Source organism: Crotalus tigris, unplaced genomic scaffold (genome assembly GCF_016545835.1).
Source record: "Crotalus tigris isolate CLP2741 ecotype Arizona unplaced genomic scaffold, ASM1654583v1 scf7180000019762.1414395, whole genome shotgun sequence".
NCBI classification, from domain to species: domain Eukaryota; kingdom Metazoa; phylum Chordata; class Lepidosauria; order Squamata; family Viperidae; genus Crotalus; species Crotalus tigris.
The window spans coordinates 1,308,504-1,331,346 of NW_024097700.1; the positions used below are offsets into that span (position 1 = coordinate 1,308,504).

The 22,843-nt window shown below is 42.1% G+C and overlaps 1 long non-coding RNA gene across 1 annotated transcript; it reads left to right on the forward strand.

Annotated features, from left to right (window-relative positions):
• Positions 1-735: 735 nt before the first annotated feature.
• LOC120317698 lies at positions 736-18,501 on the forward strand. Its single transcript, XR_005559300.1, has 3 exons — positions 736-883; positions 8,895-8,898; positions 18,492-18,501. It is a non-coding gene; the product is annotated as an uncharacterized LOC120317698 (long non-coding RNA).
• The last annotated feature ends 4,342 nt before the right edge of the window (positions 18,502-22,843 follow it).

A 22,843-nucleotide genomic window follows, 5' to 3' on the forward strand; every position in this document is an offset into this window, starting at 1 on the left:
TGAACTACAATCTCTCCCATTATGCCTCTAACCTCTTGTGCTGAAAGTCCAGATAGAGGAGGGGAGGGTGGTAGCTGAGCCAGTGGTACATGTTTAGATTGTTGTTGTAGCTGTGCAGTGGAAGTTATAGGAGAAGAAATAACCTTGGGTATTGAGGAAGGCTGCTGCCTCTTTGAAGCCATTTTAAAAAGCACAATTGTCACTTCCCTTTCCCCTCCAGCCAGGAAGGGAGGAGGGAAAAAAAAAGAAAAAATTTTTTAAAAAGAGACAAACTATAGTCCTTGAAAGTCCAGAGTAAATCCAAAGAATAAAAAATAAAAGAGCAAACAATTCAAAAGAAAAAATTCTAAGCCAAAAGCAAAAGTAAAAGCAAAAACCAGTCCTTAAAAAGGGAAAGTAAAACAAAAGAGAAAGGAAAAAAAAACTCCGACACTTTCAAAGCGCCATCTTAAATCCTTTCACTAATATAACAAAAAAAGGAGGAATAATAATAGAAATCAAAAAATAAAAAAATAAACACCTAAATTATAACAAAAAATCCTTTAAACTGCTCCGTCCGTTTAAAAATTACTCACCAGAATGCTATAAACACGGAGATAGAAGCGGCGGTTTCTTTTGCTTCCTAGGAAGCAAAAACAGCTGGGAGGCGGAGATCAGCAGGAGCTCCGAGGGAACACTCCTTTCACCCCCTCTAGAAACAAATCCAGAGGGGGTTCAGGGGTTCTACCTCTATCCCTGCACTCTCTGTCCCTTCCCTTTGCCCGGGAAGGGATTTTCGAGCCGCGGGCCAGCTGATGCACGCTGCGCTCCGCGGCTCTGACACTTCCCCAGCTGGACGGCTAAAAGCTAGCCGCCATCGCCATCGCCTCACACCGGAAGCTCCGTTCACCTCTAGTTATTGAGATAAAATAATTGATTGGATAAAGTAATTCTCAAGAGTAAGAAGCCCAAATTTATCATCTTATCTCATAGACATCTCTTTCATCTCCCAGAATTGGTGTTTGGATGTAATAAGACATTGGAGACAGTGCAATGGTGGGTACTCTGTGGAGCTTGGGAAAAAAGGCAGGATAAGGCTATGGTTCATATCAAACAACACATAAACGGTGTGATTTCCCCCCCCCCAACAGCTCATCAAAAGATTCCAATGAGTTGGCGCCACCTGAATTATAGAGAAGGCAAGACTTTTTCATTGTCCGTAGGGCTGACTGCCTATGCTCAGTACAATTTTCCACCACTGCTGGAAAAATAATTGGATTCCTGGAGAGCAACATGCAGCTCATAGCAAATCACCTAGGATTTTTCCAAAATTAGAAGCAGGAATCCCCAAAAGACTAGCACTGATGATGTTACTTAGTTTGGGTAATGAAACGTCTACAAGAAAACAAGCAAACTCAGACAGCACCAAGGCCCCCTCATGTCAGTCCTGAGCTACAAATATTCTCCTTTATTAGAATCCCCAAATTTTGTCCAAAGGGTTTGCTTTGACCTAGTTTGGCTCATGTGGCTCTTGTGAAATAGGTATGCTCCAAATGAGATGATGAATCATCACAAATTGACCCCATGTGTCAAAATGTTCTGTAGATGCTTGCCAAAGGGATGTGTAGTCTACTAATTGCTTAGAATAAATTCCAAGACTGCTGCCAAGGATTTGGAGTACCTGGTTTTGATAGCTATTTTTTTTTTCCTGGGCATTTTCCAGTTGCCTGCTTTATTTAATACAATAATGTCACAAATGTTAGTTTCCCTCCCTCTTGAAGTCAAAGAGCGCACATTTTTGTCTTTGCTTTTTTGTTTTTGTTTTTTGTCAAACACACATTTTAAGCACTGTATTAAACCAGTAAAGCTCCAAATAGTTTGGAACAGGTCTTTGGTTAAAACTAGAGTGGAGGGGTCCTTGGTGTTCTCTGAGTTTGGCTGTTGTTTTTTTTTTTTTTTTGCAGATGTTTCATTACCCAAGCTAGGTGACATCATTAGTGCTAGTAAGGAGTGGGGTTTGCTCTCTGTTTATATTCTAGTGCAGGGGTCTGTATTTGCAGTGGTATTTATTGGAGGTGTACCTTGCACTTGTATTTTAACACAACAGGTTATTCACTCTATTCATTGCATTTGAATTCCGCCGCTGCCTTTTTCATCCAGTATAAAGTAAGGATCCTCTCTCTTTCTGTCTTCCAATTCTTGTGATTTCAGCATTAAATGTGTCCAAGATGAATCTAGGTTCTAAATTCTGACCACAGATGTATTTTTAATTCCTGTCCTTGCAATTCTTCTTTGCATGCAACAGGCAAGGTTAAGCAAGGGGGGCAGGGAATTACACAGAGTTAATTAGCCAAAACCTGGCTAGGTTTATCCCAAACAGGCCTGAAAGAAAATACCCCCTTTTCTTCCAAGGTCATTTGGGCAGGGTTGGGGGGGAGGAGAAAGAGAGAGAGGAGAGAGAAAGAAACTTGTATTTTGCTGTTCCACTTGCAGAGTAAGTACTTATTTCCAGCAGTAGATAATCTGGCCTGCAGAGAGCCAGTTTGCTATTTTTGTTTGTTATTCATGGTTTATCAGTTCTGGATGGACTCAATTGCCTTGAAATGGGAGCTTCCATCCAGACTCAAGAGGTACTTTTGTCCTTTTTTTGATCATCATGGTGCTCACCCCATGCCAGGACAGGACTTTTATTGAGTTCCCCACTGAGAGTAATCCTGTTGCTTCTAAGTTGACTGCACTCAATAGAGAATTTCAGGAGAGAATGGTTCATTCCCCCCCCCCCCTTTCAGGCAAGACAACCCAGGAAACATAGTTGCCAAAAGTAAATTTGATTGTAGGTAGTGCAGATTGCCTTGCTGAGACTGAATCTATGAAGCCCCCCCTCCATTTCTGGCGGGTTGTAAAATATCTGTATATTTTACTGATGATTTTACTGACTGATGATACAGAAGAGTGAGAGGGACACCGTCAAACTGAAAAAAATGCTGAACAGAGCAACATAAATGGTAAGGACCTTGAAGACCAAATCTTACCAAGAACAATGTCTGTGGAGATTCTCAGTCATCCAGGTCATAGTTATCCCAAAGGATTCAGCAGTCCATCTGCATTTAAAAAATAAAAGCCATTCTTTTGAAGACAGCAAAGTCCACATTTTGGACAGAGAGGACAGCTGATTTGAAAGAGGGGTCAAAGAGGCCATCTGTGTCAAAATTGAACAGCTCTCTCTCAATGGGGGGGGGGGATCTGACATCATCTATCTCCAGTTTACAACACAGTCCTTTCACCAGTTCCAAGAAGGCTCCACACCCATTTGCACTACTCGGGCGATCCTGACAAGGCAGATAAACCTCCAGGTAGCCTCAACAACTCTCTAAAAGAATGCAAATGACCAGCCGTCTGCAAGGAGTATAAATCCTCCCATTCCCCACCATCCAGTCAGAGCTGAAAAGGTTTCCTGGATGAGAAGCGAAACGTCTTCAAAGAAAAACAGGAAAGTCCAGTTGCCTTGTGAAAAAGCATCTTTCGGCTTACGAAGAACAGTTAAAAAAAACTGATATGAAGAGAAGAAGAGAAGGCTAGGGAGAGAGAAAGAGTAGTAGTCTTCCAATACTTGAAGACTTGAATACAAGACTCCCCTTCACAAGAAAAAGCCCATGGATTTATTTTCTCTAGCGCCAAGGATAGGACAAGACCAGTGGCTGGAAGATTTGCAAAGAGAGATGCATACACAGAATAAGGAGGAATTTCTTGACCGTAACAATTATTGACCAGTGAAATTGCCTGCCTCCAAGACTGTTGGTGCCCTGCTTTCGAACAAAAGTTGGACAGCCCCCTCCCTCTTGGGAATGGTCTGAGAATTCCTGCTCTGGGCAGGAGATTGAATTGGAAGACCTCAGAAAACTCTTCCAACCCCACATGGTTGATTTTTCTTGGCATTCTCATTGAGCAAAACCACCAACTTTATTAATTTTACTGTTACCTTCCAATTTTATACGGGATCATTACCTAATGATAATTAAATAGTTGATAGATCGCAGTGTTTCTCAAACTTGACAATTTTAAAGCATGTGGACTTCAACTCCCAGAATTCCACAGCCAGCATTGCTGGCTGTGGAATTCTGGGAGTTGAAGTCCACATGCCTTATAATTGTCAAGGTTGAGAAACACTGTGATAGAACATGAATTTTTCAGTAACCCTCTTTGCCAAAGTATTGCCCCGAGAGACCCATTTTTAAAGGTTAGCATGCTAAAACCAAGTTGCAAGAATAAGTGGATATATTTAAAGAATAATGTTTCTAATTATTTTACTCTGTCCCTTTGCAGGGAGGTAAATCTGAAAACTTAGTGCACACAAAGGACACTTGTACGGTACTTACAGCTAGTCCTGGACTTATAACCATTCATTTAGTGACCGCTCAAAGCTACAATGGCACTGAAAAACATTACTTATGACCATTTTTCACACTTATGATCGTTGCAGCATCCCTATGGTCACATGATCAAAAATTGGACCCTTGGAAAATGGCATGTATTTGTGACGGTTGCTGAGTCCCGGCATCATGTGATCATCACCATTTGTGACGTTCTGACAAGCAAAGTCAATGGGGAAGCCAGATTCACTTAACAACCATGTTACTAACTTAACAACTGCAGTGATTCGCTTAACAACTGTGGCAAGAAAGATCATAAAATAGGGCAAAACTCACTTAACAACTGTCTTGTTCAGCAATGGAAATTTTGGGTTCACTTGTGGTTATAAGTCGAGGACTATCTGTATTTTAGAAAGAAAAGGGAAATAACTTTAGCAGGAGAGGAGACTGTGGAGTATAGAAAAGCAGCTCAAGCAGAAAATGTTTAACCCTTTTTCTGCCATGACTTCTCCGGCAGTTTTTCTGCAGTCTACAAACATCAAGGAGATTTAACTAAAAATGATGGTTACAGTCAATTAATGCACTGCTAAATCTTAAGATCGTTCAATGACTACATTTATGTAGCAATTCTGAAATATTCCAAATGAGGAAGAAATGGACCTAGGGAAATTTGCTAGTGACAAAAACAAGAATGACATATCATGCGCGAACCAGAGAAAGTGTACTGTGGCAGAAGGCTCATTAGCACATAAAGAGAATTTGAGAGTGTGAACTCAAGCCTGCAGAGAGAGAGAAAAAAAAGCCAGCTATCAAGAGGGTTTCTTGCTCTCACTGTGATTTTTTTAAAAAAAGGAGATTAATGGTCTGATCCTAAAGATTCCCATGGCATTTCAACAGGTCAAACCACCCTATATTTGTCCATCATGAATTAGAGCAATGAGTTCTAAACTCTTTTCACAAACGTTCCTTGTAATTCAGCATTTATTTCTAAACCCTTTGGGATGAAGTACCACCATTTCTTTCCCATATCAGAAGTGCTCAAATACTTTAGATTGAAGTTGTATTTAGGAAGAGAAGCAAATCTCACATAAATGTGTTTTCTCTTGAGCATATGGCAGAGAGAGAAATGTATTTTTATGGCCTTATGGTCTGATGGTTCTGTGCACATGAAAAAAGAGTGCAGCTTGTCAAAACTCCAGATTAAGCTGAGCAACGCAACAGTATGAAGAAGATAAATCCCCGCTCTAACACAACAGCAGGAAGAGAGGCTGCTAACTGGTAAAGATTTCCATGTGTGAGATGGCTGAAAATGTGCAGTAATACTCCAAAGAATGGGTCTCAGGCAATAGACCTTGGGGCTGTTTAAGAGAAATTGATTACCAATGTCTTGGGTCTCCAAAGGCTCAGAAAATTGAAAAATGGCCCATAGTTTTTAGCATTTTAGAAGCTGCACTTCAAGATTTAAAACAGGGCTGTCCAACTTGACACCTTTAAGGCCATGCTAGCTTGGGAATTCTGGGAGTTGGTCCACTAAACCTAAAAGTGCCAAGGTTGATCACCCTTGATCTGAGACATCTTTGGAGAGATTCATCACATTACCCTTCATTAAAAGAATTTGAAAGGCCAGCAATCACACAACAAAAGGCATGCAGTGCCTGTTCATATGACACTCTTCCTAAAATCAATTACCTCTGTCAGATGCAAGTTTCATAGTTCTTCCTTCGGCCATACAGAGGGCCAAAGTGATCAATTTTCATTTTTTGGTTCTGTAGAAAGAAAAATCTTCATCAGGGTCCAGTCCAAGCCAGGAATAAACAACATGGAGACTGCTTTAGAAAGAAGGTTGTAGTTTATTGAAGAGGAGAGTCAGATAGAAAGATGGCTCTGGAAAAAAAGTGACCACATGTAGCAGGGAGTGGGTTTTTATACCTTCTGGGGCTCTTGAGGTTATTTCCTGTTCCTGTTTGAGGCTTTGTATTTCCTGTGTCATGTACTTTGACCTGAGTCTGAGTGTGCTCTTCTGGTATTCTGATGGTGGTGGGTTAATCCTATTATGTCCCAAAGGTCATATCCTGCTTCCCTGAGGCTGTGGCTGATGACTGTTGGAATTTTTGGTGTGAGGGATTGTTGATTCTAGGGATCTTTCTTTCTAATCCTAACTTCCTGACTCCAATCATTCTGACAAGATTATCACATCTACATTTCTGCAGACCTGGTTTCTTTCTGGGGCAGAGAGACTGGGGGGGGGGTGATTTCTGCCTTTAAAATCCATTGGGGAAATATATTCTGCATCCTGACTACAGATACACAACAAAGTTGCAGCCTTCAAGCCATCTTCTCTAACTTGATCCCTCCAAAGTAATTTTCTACTCTGGCAACATAGGACCCCCATCTCTCTGGGTGAGCAACGTCGAATTCGGACAACCACCCTATCTTCGCCATCCTTGCTTCTATGTTTAGGAAGGGGTCTATCAGCCAGCTTACCTCCAGCGACACTGTACTGGCAGGCCAGATGCTGAATTTAACGCCGTCTTCCTTTCCTCAAGGACTCCTTGAGGAAAGAAGTTTTCTTCTTTCAGCTTGCAAGCCATCCCACCTTCGTTGCCAGTGTTAAGTTCTCGAGTTAATGGTGAAAGAAGAGCACACATTCTGTAACCAACAACTGTTTATTCTTCTGCTGCTCACTCCAACACAACTCAGAGGCTCGCACGCCTCTCTTACATTAAATAGAAATCCCGGGCAAAAAGGTTACAACAGAAAATGGTGTGCTTTCGCGCCTTGTGCATGCGCGCAGGCTGGCGCCACTTAGTCTGGTCCTGGGCAGCTCGCAACAGCCCGGGACCATAGCAAAGTCCCGAGCCTACTTTTTCAGGCTCAGGACACAACACTTTTTGTGTGAAAGCTGAAGGCAGTGTATTGTATAGCACCTTCTCTTCCCATTTTCCCCATAAGCACTCTGTGGAATAGGTTGGACTCACAGGGTGACTGGCAAAAGTCATCTAATGAACTTTGCTGGTTGAGGTTGGACAAGAACCTGGATCTCTCTCTAGTGCTGGCCCATGATTATAATCTCACACTGCTAATGTACAATGCCATTGCTACTCATAGGACTGCAACACGGTTGGAATATTTCTGCTCCACGGACTTATAGAGTGGTATTGCTACATATTCAAGTCTACACCACCCGAAAATTTCTGTCGCTGTGCCTCCTAAAATGGCCTTAAACAGGAGGAAGAGTTTTAATTTTATTACAGCCAAAGCTATTTTAGCCAAGCTGTGACAAGTGTGGGCGTGTTATTTGAATAGATTTTTCTTCAAATGTAACACTAGCTCTCAACACCTGTTTACATTTTCGTAGGGACGAACATGTGAAGGAAATGTAATTCAAGCCAGAACAGACATGATGAATATTGTGATATCAAACTGTGTCATATCTGGAAGGAAGAGGATTTTGAGCCACTCTGATTTCCAGTTGTTTCCTTTTCTTAAATACTTGAATTCTGTGGCTGTCTGGGGCTGAATAAACAGTTCGATTTAAAGATCATGGAGCTCACAGGAACTGCTCTAAGGAGATAACTTTTTTCATAAATATATTCATTGCCTAACAAAAGCGGATGTAAATGAGTAATTCCCTGGTAATGTCCCATTTAAATTACTGCAGGGCATGGAATTTGGGATGGTCCTTGAAGAAAACATCAACATCAAAAGTCCTGCTAGATACTGTTGTGATCATAGCATAGTTATAAACTTAGCTCCTCAGTTTCGCATTAATGAAATAGTCCCCCAGGTTGTGTCTATGTCCAGTTTGTAAGATTTATAAAGCTCTTTACAGTTCTAAACCAAAGGATCTGAAGAAGTCCTATGTCAGCTTTTTGATAGAAATTAAGGCATTTTTGGGGAGATTATGTTTTAAGTTCTCCAGAGTTACCCAGAAAGGGGTGCTTGGAATCTATTAGGTTGTTGTTCAGTGTCAGCTTATTTTTTATTTTATTTTTTCCAGGATTTCTAATTCTAGTTTTCAGTACCTTTGCAATTGTCTTAGTCCATGCTATTTTGGTGGCTACCTTCAAAGGATTCCTTTAATTTGATTACTTATTAACAATTTTGTCTGTAGTTTTTGGAGAGATTGCTTTGTTCTATGGCACCCTGCTGCACTGTATTTAATTTTATCAAAGAACTAAAACATTATCAGCCTAAATCGAAATTGATCTGTTCCAACAGAACAAAGTGAGAGGCTTTCATTTCTTAGCATATCATCACAGTTTTTAATGTTTTTAAGAAGAAAATAAAGCAGCCAAATTACAGAGTCCCACCATCTTAACAGACTTTCATAAATGTCTGTCACCAGCTAAAAATTATTGTATTTTCTTCAAATAAAAATTGCTATGAATTTGAAAGTCCTTTAGGCTGTGGGGTCTTAAGACCTATGCCAGATAATCTACCCTTAGCAGCATCAACTATATACAATTTTTTTTTGTGGTAGTTGCAAAGCAAATGATTTCAGTTGTATAATTTGTTCATTTTGGGTTGCTTTTGCTTTTTAAGTAATGTATCTCTTTTTATAAATGTTAGCTGTCTTAAAAGGTTTTTTGTCCTTGAAAATAGTGTAGAAATATCGTAAGAGGATAGAATGGAATGATGGCCCTGGATATAGGAAGCTTTCTGTTCAAACTAGAACTCAGGTGGCTTTCATCTTTAGAAACCCCCCTCCAAAAAAACCTCTCTGCACCACAAATAGTAAAATAATTAACAACTAATACCTTAGTTGTGTCTGTACTGATCTTCTAAATGAAAACAAGGTGGGAGCCAAACACAAGGTTATGACTTGGGGAAATACAACAAAAGGTTCCCGATTCATATTATTTATTTATAACAGGTACGCAGGGTGGTTTCCAGGTCAATAAAATTGTTCCTGCCCTCTTCCTTAGATTCTAAGAAAACATGATGCAAAAGGGAAATAGGATGCAGCAGACTAAAGCAATTGAGGTTCAATTCATATTCTATAATTTCTAGTGTTTCCTTCTGGCACTGCCTGATAGAAAGATGGCTGCAGATAAAGCATGAAGGGAAGATGATGCTAATGGTGCTGCATTAGTGCATCTGACCAGAAGTGGGAAGACCTGAGACTCGTATCCTTGTTTGGTCACATGTTCTCTGTATAAACCTACATTATAGACCAGTGATGGCGAACCTTTTAGAGACCGAGTGCCCAAACTGCAACCCAAAACCCACTTATGCATCGTTGGGTGCTGGCTGGGTGTGGCCCATTGGCTGGGTGTGGCCCATTGACTGGGTGTGGCTCATTGGGTGGGCGTGGCTGCAGTGGTAACGGCAGACTGGATGGGACTAAAAAGTTCAATCAATTCCAACTTTGCAAGATCTTTTTTTTCCCCCTGAGAAGTTGAAATTGACTGAACCTTTTTTTTTTTTTTGCACACAGCGGCGGAGGCCTAAAGCGAAAAGGTTTTCTAAAACTCAGCTGAAGGCCTAGGACTGGGGCGACGGCGCGCGTGCCCACAGAGAGGGCTCTGAGTGCCGCCTCTGGCACCCGTGCCATAGGTTCACCACCACTGTTATAGACCTATGAGAGGAAAACAAATATTGAGTAGAAGAAAGAACTACACACAGTGCCTTGAATTTCACGTATAAAGCATGAGATGTAATTTTATTAATTATAAGCAGCTAAGGAATATTTCTCAGCTGTCTGGATCTCCAGTCTGGGGAACTCCAGATGTTTATTTCAGTTCTTATAATTTCCAGTTTTTCTGAGAATATATTTGGAAATTTGTCTCACTCTTAAGACTTGTCTGCTGGGAATAAGTTTCTGCAAAACTCTGTGGAACAGAAGCGAGGAATTTTTCTTGCTAAGTTTTATTTATTATACTTGTCAGGACCACAAGGGACAGGTCTAGTAAAACAATGATATCAATGGGAGGATTTAGATGTACAGTTTTCCAGTTTGTATTGGAATATTGCATCTAGTTTTGGTTACCGTGATATAAAAAAAATATGTTGAGACTCTAAAAGAGTGCAGAGAAGAGCAACAAAGATGATTAGGGGGCTGGAGACTAAAACATATGAAGAATGATTGCAAGAATTGGATATGTCTAGACCCGGGGTAGACAACCTTGGCTCTTTTATGACTTGTGGCTTCAACTCCCAGAATTCCTCAGCCAGCAAAGCTACTGGCTCAGGAATTCTGGGAGTTGAAGTCCACAAGTCATAAAAGAGCCAAGGTTGCCTACCCCTGGTCTAGACTAATGAAAAAAAGGATAGGGGTGACATGATAACAGTGTTCCAATATCTCAGGGGCTGCCTCAAAGAAGAGGGGTCAACCTAGTCTCCATAGCACCTGAAGGCAGAACAAAAAGCAATGGATGGAAACTAATCAAGGAGAGAACCAATCTAGAACTAAGGAAAAATTTCCTGACAGAGCAATCAATCAGTGGCTTGCCTTCAGAAGTTGTGGGTGCTCCATCACTGGAGAATTTTAAGAAGAGACTGGACAGCCATTTGTCTGAAATGGTATAGAGTCTCCCGCTTGAGCAGAGGGTTGGACTAGAAGACCTCCAAGGTCCCTTCCAACTCTGTTATTCTGTCTTCTGTATTGTGCTTGCTTTTGAAGAACTAAAAGATTGCCTGGAATGCAAAGTAGGTGGACGGATTGCATAGATCTTGCATGAAATGTGATTCATCCCTGAATTTATCAATGTTCTGGATCATGGGTGTCAAACTCAATTTTATTGAGGGCCGCATCAGCATTGCGGTTGCCCTCGGGGGGCTGGGTGGGTGTGGCCAGGGTGGGTGTGGCCTACTGGGTGGATGTGGATGGAGTGGGTGTGGCATATTGGGTGGGCATGGCCAGCTCTACATCGTTCGGGTCAAGGGTGCCTGGGGGGGGGCTGGGCAGGAGTGGGACAGATCTGAGGGTCTCTGGCAGAAGTGGGTGGGACCGTGGCAAGTGCCAAGGCATGGTCCACTGAAGGAACCTCACTGCCTGCTGAAACCCCTCCGCTGGAGCCCATCAAGCCGGATATGTGAAGTAGGTGAGGGCCATTTGCTGGCCACTTCCAGGCGATGGTGCATTTCTTCATTCCTCACAAAGGGTGACACCTCCCCAGCATGCACCCAGGGGGCAGGGCTGACACGGCAGGGGCTGGTTCCTCGCTGTTTCCAGATGGCCTTGTGGAGCTAAGACTGAATGCGTTTCAGCATAGATGGCCACCACAGAATTGTACACTGGCTCCCGGCCGGCCTGGGCCAGGGCCAAGGCAGTGGGGGCGGTTCCCTCACTGTTTCCAGGATGGCTTCGCGGGCCACATAAAACCACTTCACGGGCTGCATCTGGCCCCCGGGCCTTGTGTTTTGATATGTCTGTTCTGGAGGGTGCACAGTTTGGCCAAGAGGGCTCCAAATGGTTTATGGACTTTAGGTTGTGTTATTATCATATGTTACTATTTTTTTCATCCTTCCATTCAGTCATGTCCACTTCTTGGAGACTGATTGGACAAGACCTTGCAGTTTTCTTCGCAAGGTTTTACAGAAGTGGTTTGCCATTGCCTGCTTCCAAAGGCTGACCCAAGGTCATCCAGCTGGCTTTGTGCCTAAAGTGGAATTACAACTCCCAGTTTCTAGTCTGATGCTTTAACCACTACACCAAACTGTCTCTCACCTTCCCCCTCCTTTAGTAGAGTCTGAAATTCAAGATTCTTCTTTAGCTGATTGTAGTTTGAACTCGGGGGCATCTCAAACATCAGCAGATTTCTGCCTTTCACTTTCTGAGGATACATTAGCATTGTGTCACAAGAGTTAACATTTTTCTTTCTGGCACAGACTGGCCAAGGATATTAGACGTTTAAATCAAAGTTTCCTTCTAGGGACTGCCAGCCCTGGAAGTGCTATATAATGGATGAGACAGAATCATGGTCTGAGCAAGGATGTATTCAAGGCAGCCCTCCAAAGTTCTTACATCCCATTTGAAAAGCTTCATGAACTGTTGGAATAAAGGAAATGCTCCCTCCAGTTATGCACCAGCTTTGATAGAGAAAGTGCTTACGAGTCCCTGATGGCATGTTCAATCTTCCCACTGATTAAGAGATTTGCTTTGCCTTCTTTTAAAGACCTCAAAAGCCTGTTTCACCAGAGGCAGAAGGGTGTACAGCAGAAGCATACCCCATGAGAAGCAAAGCCTCTCTGCAAATTATCATCTTTCTCCAGCTTTTGCTAGTCTTATCTTATGAAATATGCCGCTGTGGTCCATTTTAATACAAAGCAATTGAGAGGAAGATCCTGTGAACTGTTGACCTTGAAGCCTCAGCAAGAATGTGCAGAGGTGGTCCTCAACTTGCAACAGTTCTTTTAGTGACCATTCGAAATTACAGTGGCACTGAAAAATGTGACCTATGACTGTTTTTCACACTTACAATCATTGCAGCATCCCCATGGTCACGTGATCAAAATTCAGATGCTTGGCAACTGGGATGTATTTACGACGGTTGCAGTGTCCCAGGCTCATGTGATTTTTGTGTTCTTCTGGCAAGCAAAGCCAATGGGGAAGCCAGAGTCACATAACAACTGTGTTACTAACTGAACAATTGCAGTGATTCACCTAACAACTGTGGCAAGGAAGGTTGTAAAATTGGGCAAAACCCACTTAACAACTGTCTCACTTCACAACAGAAATTTTGGGCTCAACTGTGGTCATAAGTTGAGGACTACCTGTATATTGTTATTTTTAGATGTATTTATTTATTGGACTGATCCCAGGTACCCAGCAGTAAAAACATAAAAATGAATAGTAAACCACCATAAAACAAAAACCAGTATCTCAAAACAGATACTTCTCCATAGAGTAACTTCTGGAAAAAGTGGCCCCAGTGTTTGCTTCAGTGGGTTTCATGTAGTCCTTTGCTGTTCTGGACTTTGCTTTATAGCTAGTTTTCTGCTTTATTGTGCAGCCTTCTTTTAAATAATATTTAATGTGTTTCCCCGAAAATAAGACTGGGTCATTTTTTTGGGCCTCCAAAAGAGGCATCAGATCTTATTTTCAGAGTAGGCCTTACCTCACCTCTGGCATCGACAGCCCCACCCAGCGGGTCCACTTCTTCTGGGGCCAAAGTTCTGCAGCTACATTTGGGCCTGCATTTTGCAGTTAGACCTTTCCAGAAGGCCTAAGCAGCTGAGAAACAAGCTATGGATTCAATCCATAGCTTGGTGCTTGGCTGCTGAGGTCTTGCAGAACCAAGCTATGGATTGAATCCATAGCTTGGTTCTTGGCTGCACAGATTTTCCAGAAAGCCCTGTAACTGAGAAATGCAGGCCTGGCTGCAGAAGAGGCCCCAGAAGAAGAAGTGGGTTGGCAAGGAGAAGCCTGGCTGCAAGGTAAGTGGGTACGAGGTGGGTGGGGCAGCTCCACCCCCCCACCCTAGCTTGATTTTTAGGTGTATTCCTCGCCCCAAAACTAGGGCTTATTTTGGGGATATTATACTAGGCCCACTCCCCAAAATCAAGCTAGAGCAGGGGTCTGCAACCTTAAACACTCAAAAGCCACTTGGACCCATTTCCCAGAGAAAAGAAAACACTGGGAGCCGCAAAACTTGTGCACACACGCATGTGAGGGGAGAGACAGCTTGATTGAAGAGTTTAATTAAAAAGAAATAGAGGCTGCTGTGCATGAGTTCTCTCTCTCTCTTTCTCCTCTCCCTCTCTCTTTCTCTTTCCTCTCCCTTTCCCTCTTTTTCTCTCTCTTTCCTCTCTCCCTCTCTCTTTTTCTTGCCTCTCCCTCTTTCTCTCTTTCCTCTCCCCCTCTTTCTCTCTCTCTTTCTCTCTCTTCCTCTCCTCCCTCTTTCTTTCGTCTCCTCACTCTTTTTCTCTCTTTCTCTCTTTCTCTCTCTTTCCTCTCTCTCCCTCCCCCTTTCCTTTCCCTCTCTCTCCCTCTCTTTTTCTCTCTGTCTCCCTCTCTTTCTTTTTCTCTCTCTCCCTCTCTCTTTCTCTCTCTCCCCCTCTCTTTTTTCTCTCTCTCTCCCTCTCTTTCTCTCTCTCTCTCTTTTTTCTCTCTCCCCCCTCCCTCTCCCCAATCTTCTGCTCACCTGGAAAGCTGGCTTCAAGCTGTTCTCCAACAACAAGCTGACAAGCATTCTAATTGGGCTGGCTCTCTCTTGCCCTTCCTGCTTCCTGCAGAAATGCAGCAAAGGGAGGAGCCCCACCCAATAAGCTTGTCAGCTTGTGGGAGAATAGGGTGAGGCCACTCTTTTTTTTACACAGAAAAACAACGAGAGAGAGAGAGAGGGGGGGGGAGAGAGAGAGGTGCAAGTGCCTCTTTCTGTCTCTCTCTCTCTCTGCAAATGGCAGAGGAGGTTGGGAACCTGCAGGGGAAGACTCAAAGAGCTGCATGCGGCTCCGGAGCCATGGGTTGCCGACCCATGAGCTAGGGCTAATTGTTGGTGTAGGCCTTACTTTCGGAGAAACATGGTATTAAAAACACGTTATTATTTTTGCACCAGTAGGGGAAAAGCTCAGAGTTCTCTAGCCTTTATGGGAATTTCTTCTAAGCAATGATTGATACATGAGCAATATTATGTTAAAGAGACAGTTTGGTATAGTATTAAGATACCAGGCTAGAAACCAGGAGACAGTGAGTTCTAGTCCGCTTTAAAACAAATCCAGCTGGTTAACCTTGGCCAGTTATTCACTCAGCCCTAGGAAGAAGGTAATGATAAACCACTTCTGAAATCTTGCCAAGGAAAATGCAGGGACTTGTTCAGAAACTCATGGGGAGTTAACCCTGTCTCAAAGTCACATGCACAGACAATATCATATCACACATGCAAGCTTTACCCAGCCAAGTGTAGCAAAGAACCTCTTTGCTCTGTTCTTTTCACTATTCTTACACACAGACCCCAAAGCTCTGAAAATGGCCCCAACCAGCATGGACAGGAACTCCCCAAGAGTGAAAAACTCCAATTGCCCATGGCTTTTTACTATGTGATGCATTGATGTTTATATTCTGCAAGCACTCCCCCCCCCCGTTCTTTAAGATTAACTTACAAAAGTCAGGAGAAAAGCCCACATCTCCATATGGGTTCATGGTATTGCGATGGCCTTCAGTGTACATTTGTGCTTCCTTCTCAGCAATATATATATATTTTTCGATTCTGCCTTGGTTGCATTTTACAAGAAGGATATTTTTATAAATGAGAAGTGGGCAGCTTGTTGTTGGGTTCAAAGGCTTTATTGCTATAGGATTAACACATTAGTGACCATGAGGGCAGGGCAGTTTTGAGCAGGGCCAGGCCCCAAATTGGATGGAGCTGTTATCCCTTCCTAGTTTTTTTTTCCAGGGCCCATAAAAAGCAGCATCTAAAATAATGTTTCTCTTTAGCTGCACATAGACTAACTCTGCTTATAGACCTAAGCGCTAGACCCTTTTGTATAACTGATAATGAAACAGTTACCAATTTTTAAATAATAATCTTGTTTTACTTTCAGTGGTAAATGTTACATTCAAATTAGATGCAAATGTTTCTGTTTGCATTAAGGTGGCCTCAAATCACATAGATCCTTTCTGTTTGCAGAGGATAATTGTTGAAAAGCCACAAGATGGCGTTGTATACCTTTATCACACAGCTGTAAGTTAGAATACATATATTTTACAGAGAAAGTTCCTCTTTCTAATTGTTTCACTTGTTCTCTGCACCTCCCAATCCCCCAGGGTCAGGCCAAAAACACAAAATTCATGAGGCTGAGGCTGAGAAGTACATTGAAATATAATCGTCCAGGGAATATGATTGCAGTGGCTATGGAACAAAAGTAGGAAGGACTGATAATTTCTATGTAATGTAAATGGCTAGCCCAATATTTTTCAACCTAGACAACTGTAAGACATGTGAACTCCCAGAACTCCCAGAAAACCAGAGCCAGCATGAAAAATCAAGTGAATCCTGTTTAAAAACATTGCTCCTGTTCATGTTTACTTGGATTTAAGCAGTGTTGAATTAAGCCAGGATTTATTTTAAGTCAAATCATAACAGTTCATGCTCTGGAACATAGTCATGAGTGCCATTTTGACTTTTCTGACCTCTGTGGCAGATCCCCCTGCTCTGGTCTGCTGCTGATTTAATCCTCCTGACAGATAGGCATTAAGTTAAATGGTAGATTAGATTAAATGCTTCCTTCCAAAGGCAGGCCAGAGCAGTACAATACATTTCTATCACTGCCCATCCATAGATACTCCACAAAGGGATCTGTTAATGTTAATGGCTGCTGTTTGAAGATGGTTTTACAGGCCATGTATTTGCCCATTAGGCTCCAAAAGCATGAAAATTTCATGAATACTAATAGGGTCTCTATTTCACTTAGAGGAATACCATACTCAGACTGGTGACCAAGAGTGTTTGGTATCTGATCTGCAAGCAGCTGTTGCCAGCAAAAGTGAATTCAAACCTCAAAAATACTGTGACTTCTATAATACAGAAATAAATCTGCCCTCTTCCCAATCCTTTTCCTTCCATACCAAATAACTCAATTAGATTTTTCTTACACAGATGTAGTCACACCATATTTTCCTTTCTCCTGCTCCTTCTTTTTAATGAGGGTTCCGTATTCATAGCCAAAAAAGTTCAAGGTTTCTGGCTATTGGTAATAGCCTTTCTACTAAAGAAATTACACCACACTCTAATAAATGAGGCTTACTGTGCTTATTTAGAGGTAATTGCTCTCCTTTCTGCTTTGCTTGTCCAAAATATTTGGCATTATTCCAGGCCAAGTGTTTGACCAACACCCCCCCCCCCGATTTATTTGTTTCTTTTCTTGTTCTTTTTAAGAAGGCAAAACATCTTGCACTGCTTTTACTATAAACAAGGTAGCAGAGTCTAAAAAAGTCCTAAAGCAAAAAAAAAAAAATGTCTTAAATCATCTAAGTTAATGTTTATTTCCTCCTACACCTCAAAATCAAAGCATGTGGAAGAGACGTTTGAATTGGCAGGTCCTTTTGAACAGTGAATGTCCTTGTACCAGTATGACCGCACTTGGTTACAACACATAAAAACACATTCTGCAAAATGCGGCATTGATAATTTTGAGCCCATTGGTTAAAACACATCGACATGGACAATTGGAAATCACTCAGCAAGTCTACCACATCTTTATCCTCCTTGGTGGCAACAGAGTAGTCAGCCTTTAAGGCTCCAATCATCTTTAACATTTTCACTACACACTCTGCATCACAGTTGGCAACAATTTAGTATCACAATAAAGACTTAAAGCAAGCTCTAATAGGGTAACCAGAAAAATTGTTCAGAAAAAAACAAAGTTCAAAGGTCTAGCTTCCCACCAGAAAATTTTCGACCACCCGAAAAATTATAGTGGCAGAAAGTCCCTGACAACTCTACTGATTGTGCTTTGCCTTTAATGTTCTTTTTCTACACAGCAAAAGACACAAAGCAGCTATGAGTAGTTGACTAGTGGCATTATACCACAGCACCACTCCCAGGTAGCTATTCAACTGCTAAGCTTTATCATGTCGACCCCCCCTGAAATCAATAGATTTGTCATGGTTATCAAGTCCCCTTACTATTAGCAAAACTTAGTCTATATTCATTTGAACTGAACTGGGGCTGAGATGCAAATTGTCTAGAATAATCAATATAATACTTCAAATTGTGTCATATCCTCCTAGTGCTGCAATATCTGTTCTGAATGTAATTAGCTCTATTTTGAACATTTCAAAATATTAATGGGGCGCTGTTAGAAATTCACAGGTCTCATAACCAACACAATAATAACAAAAGGTTGAAATGGGTTTTTTTAAACTTATTAGAATCTTGTGATGTAACATCTTTCCAATTGTTCTTTAGCAGAATATTTAATGACCTGTATTTATCTCCACTTTCTCAGGATATAACCTGGTTATGGCTATGATGTAGAACTTCAGGAAATGCAGTGAATGAAAATCTCCAATCTTTGTATATGGTTTTGGAAGAATTCAGCCATAGTTGCAGGATATAATGCTCCCAGAGATATTTTGGTGACATTTACTATAAAGTTTTCCAGGAGTACAATTTACTAGAAACACAGAAACTCGCTTATACTAAGTAAAATTGTTAGTACAAATTACTAGAAACACAGAAACTCGCTTATACTAAGTAAAATTATTGGTTCCTCCAGTTGATCACTTTCATATAATAATAATAACAAGAACAACAACAACAAAAACAACAACAATAATAATAAAGTTGGAAGGGAACTTGGAGGTCATCTAGTCCAACCCCTGCTCAGGCAGGAAACCCTATACTGTTTCAGAAAAATGGCTGTCCAGTCTCTTCTTAAAAACTTCCAGTGTTGGAGCATTCACCACTTCTGGAAGCAGGTTGTTCCGCTGGTTAATTGTTCTAACTGTCAGGAAGTTTCTCCTTAGTTTTAGGTTGCTTCTCTCCTTGATTAGTTTCCACCCGTTGCTTCTTGTCCTGCCTTCAGGTGCTTTGGAGAATAGCTTGACTCCCTCTTCTTTGTGGCAGCCCCTGAGATATTGGAACACTGCTATCATGTCCCCCCTCATCCTCCTCTTCATTAAACTAGACATACCCAATTCCAGCAGCCGTTCCTTATATGTTTTAGCCTCCAGTCCCCTAATCATCTTTGTTGGTCTAACTCAGGGGTAGGCAAACTTGGCTCTAGTTGCAGCTCTCTACAATGTACTGGTGGACATGTCTCTGTCTTCTGCAGACTTCCTGTTCACCTGACTTTTGAAATACATTGATTTAAAAGAAAAAGATAAGGGAAGCTGGTATACTGCAAATCAAAACTTTACTTTGCTTTACCAAAACAATATCTTTATTTCCAAAAACTTCTCTGAGTCCCACACTTATTTTTAGGAATAAGTATGTGGAAGGCTGTGAGCTATTTCTTCAGTTATGAGAGTGACATAGGCAAACCCATCTCCTACCCCACGGCAATTACTGCATGAGAATATCCATAACTTTCTTTCCATTTTCCCAATTGTCCTCCACCAGAAAAATCTTGGTTCTCCCAGCTCTACAGTTTTAGAGAGGTGTCACCCATAGTCATAGCTGGAATACCCTGGAATTAAGCTTGAGATGTTCATGGAAGACAGATGCAGTTTCACTGAAGGATAGTCCTTCAATCCCACATCATGATGGGAAATTCTATAAAATAATATGGCTATGAAGCATAAGATTCTCCATCCTGAGCAGCATTTGTCTTGCAACTATCTTTAATCTATATTTAATGAATTCTCATTCAGTTACTGTTTTCTAATTAGTGTAGATAAAATTATTCACGAACTATTACCAAATAGCTATATAGGTAGTCCTTGACTTATGATCGGTCACTTAATGGCCATTTGAATTTACGGTGGTTCCTGCAAAAGCTACTTACAATCCAGTCCCAAAGTTACAGCTGCTGCAGTGCCCCCATTTTCATTCGCCCTTATGACTGACCGCAAGGATGCTGCAGTGACCCCCCCATTTACCTTCCTCCCCATGCCCCCGTGGGTCCCTGCAAGCATTTCCCTCCTCCCAACAACTCCCCAATGGCTTAAGCCTGATTCCCACCCACCAGGCCCCACTCACTCCTCTTCACTTATCTTTTGAAGAACTCCTTGAAGAAGCCTTCCATAGTGCGGGAATGAGCTCTTGGTCATTTGGTCACTTGGTGCAATTCTGGGATTGCGCCACATGGGCAAGGGGCAAATCACTCCATTCTGCTGCCTTAACACCCTTTGCACAGTGCCACAGAAAGCTTCTGTGCAACCCCATCAGGCAGACAAACAGAGCAATTTGTCTCATAGCTGCTATTTTGTCCCCACCCACAAGTGGGCGGGAATAAAATGGCAGCCATTTCGATCATAATAGGCAGGCTTCATTACTGTCATATCTTGAGGACTATCTGTATGTTTCTCAATTCAGCAAACCTAGTTCAGCAAAGAGATATTTGGGGAAGATTAAAAATGATTTAATTTGTTGTAGGTTCTAAATGTTTCTAATGATGGATTCTGTTTAGAAATGCCCTTTTTATGTGTGGCAAAAGAGCTGGTGTTTCATATGGTCATATATTTTTAAGGAGGAGAGAAGGAGGAGAAGAAGAAGAAGGAGAAGAAGAAGGAGAAGGAGATGGTGGTGGTGGTATGGGAAAGAAAGGAGAATAAAAAATAAAGAGGATTCTGCACATTTGGGGCGCTGAGGGAAAAGTCAACTAAGGAAGTTATTCTTGACAGAGGCATTACTTGTTTCCCACTGCAGTTCCAATTTATCATTTATTATTATTTTGCAAGTGTAAAACATAAATTAATACAATTATTGTATTAATTTTGACAGCCAGCGATAAACACGAGCAGAGAGCAAGACTAAGTGGATCCAGTACAGTACTGAATTTCCACACTATACATATATCAGCCTATCAGTCAAAAATTATTTTTCCTTATGTAACAGAAATGAAGAAATGAATACATTATAACAATAAAGTCAAGCAACACATTTTTTTATATGAGCATACAGAGCAAGAAATGTAGACGAATTTAACAATATCTCACATGGGAAAAATGACATTTGGAAATATGATCACTTGAGGCATGCGTGTGTGGCTCTGTAAGGCCAGTTGCAAACTTGGGATCATCCTGAGCCTAAAAACTAGAGCCAGCGTTCCAAAGAATGTTATGCTTATTTACTATAGATGTAAAAGAAATCTCTGCAGATTTCTCTGGGAGCTGCACATTCCTGCAGTTGTCTCATGGACAGGAGCAAAGCATAGAATCCCTTAAGGTTCCTCATTTGCTGATGAAAAAAAAATTAACTCAGACATGTTGCATGCATTTCAGAAAGTTGCTGATAAAACTGCTCATATCAGAAAAGTTTACAAAGACAACAAATGTTATAAAGGGGGGGGAGAAATATGAGGAAACCTACAACACTGACATCTCATTCTTGATCAGCTAAGAATAGGGGTCTTCAAACTTGGCCCTTTTATGACTTGTGGATGTCAATTCCCAGAATTCCTCAGCCAGGCAAGCTAGCTGAGGAATTCTGGGAGTTGAAGTCCACAAGTCATAAAAGGGCCAAGTTTGAAGACCGCTGAGCTAAGAAGAGCAAAGATGAAGGAGCTGTGGTGGCGCAGTGGTTAGAATGCGGTATTGCAGGCTAATCCAGCTCACTGTCAGGAGTTCAATCCTCACCAGCTCAAGATTGACTCTGCTATCCATCCTTCATTGCTATCTTTGGAGGGTATCAGAACCAGGGAAAGAAAATAGTTTCTCTACTGGTACAGTTGCGCATAATCTAGGCCCGTCTCCATCATGGGCTGGGAAGAAGATGAAGGCAATATTGCAGGGGCACGAAAGACTCAAAGCTCAATAGATTTTACTTACCTGGAGACTGCTGTTGGATGGGGTCAAAGTAAGAGCAGTGGCAAAAATGCTACTTTAATGCCAATTCAGCTAAGAATGACCTATGCTTGGCTGCTGATGGGTTGATGATAAGACATAGCCAGCAACTTGGGGACATTTCAGCAAAAAGATGTTGCCAGGGCATGATTATGCTCAGCTTAGTGCAAGGGGGGAATGGCCTGGAGAAGACTTTTAACAAAGACCTTGGATTTATCCCTTCTGCAACTACTTTCCCATCCTTTCCTTTCTCTGATTTGTTTCTAGCCACAAAACTCTAAATTCTTCACCTAGTCTGTGGCGGCGAACCTATGGCACGGGTGCCAGAGGCAGCACTAAAAGCCCTCTCTGTGGGCATACACACCATCTCCCCACCCCATCTCCTCCCATGGCCCTCTCCTCACCAGCAGCCCCCCCGAGAAGAGTTGCCCTTGGGTGCAGCCCACACGAAGCAACAGAGCCAAGGACATGGTAGCTGGGCAGCGGGGACAAGACTCCGCCCTTGCGCCCCATTGCGTGTAGATGATGCTGCGGGGCATGGGCGGAGGGCATGGCTGCCATGGCGCTGCTGGGCTGCCTGGGTGATTTGTGGTGGGCCATGGAGGTGGTGAGTGGCCCAGTGGGCAGGGCGAAGTGGGGACAGGGTGGGGGGCATGGACACTCGGTCTCAAAAAGTTTCTCCATCACTGACCTAGTCATTTCCAGGGCAGGATGCTGCTTGCAATGCACCTCCTGCAATAGAATATAAGAAAACCAGTTCAAGGTATTTCCCTAGATGGGGAATCATGATTTGCAGGCTGATAACTGGTCTTCTTCAACAAATCTCCCAGTGGATAGGAAGAGACTACCATCTTTCAAGTATTTAAAGCCTGTGCAGTATTGGCATAACTGAGGGGTCTTTGTTGCTCTCTGAGCTTAGTTGTTTTCTTCAGTTGTTTCACTACCCAAACTAGATAACAACATCACTGAGCACTAGTCACGTTACCTAGTTTGGGTAATGAAAGGTCTGCAAGGAAACAACCAAGCTCAGGGAGCATCAGGGGCCCCTCATTTCAACCCTGAGCTACAAATATTCTCCTCTATTGGTTGGCATAACTGGCAG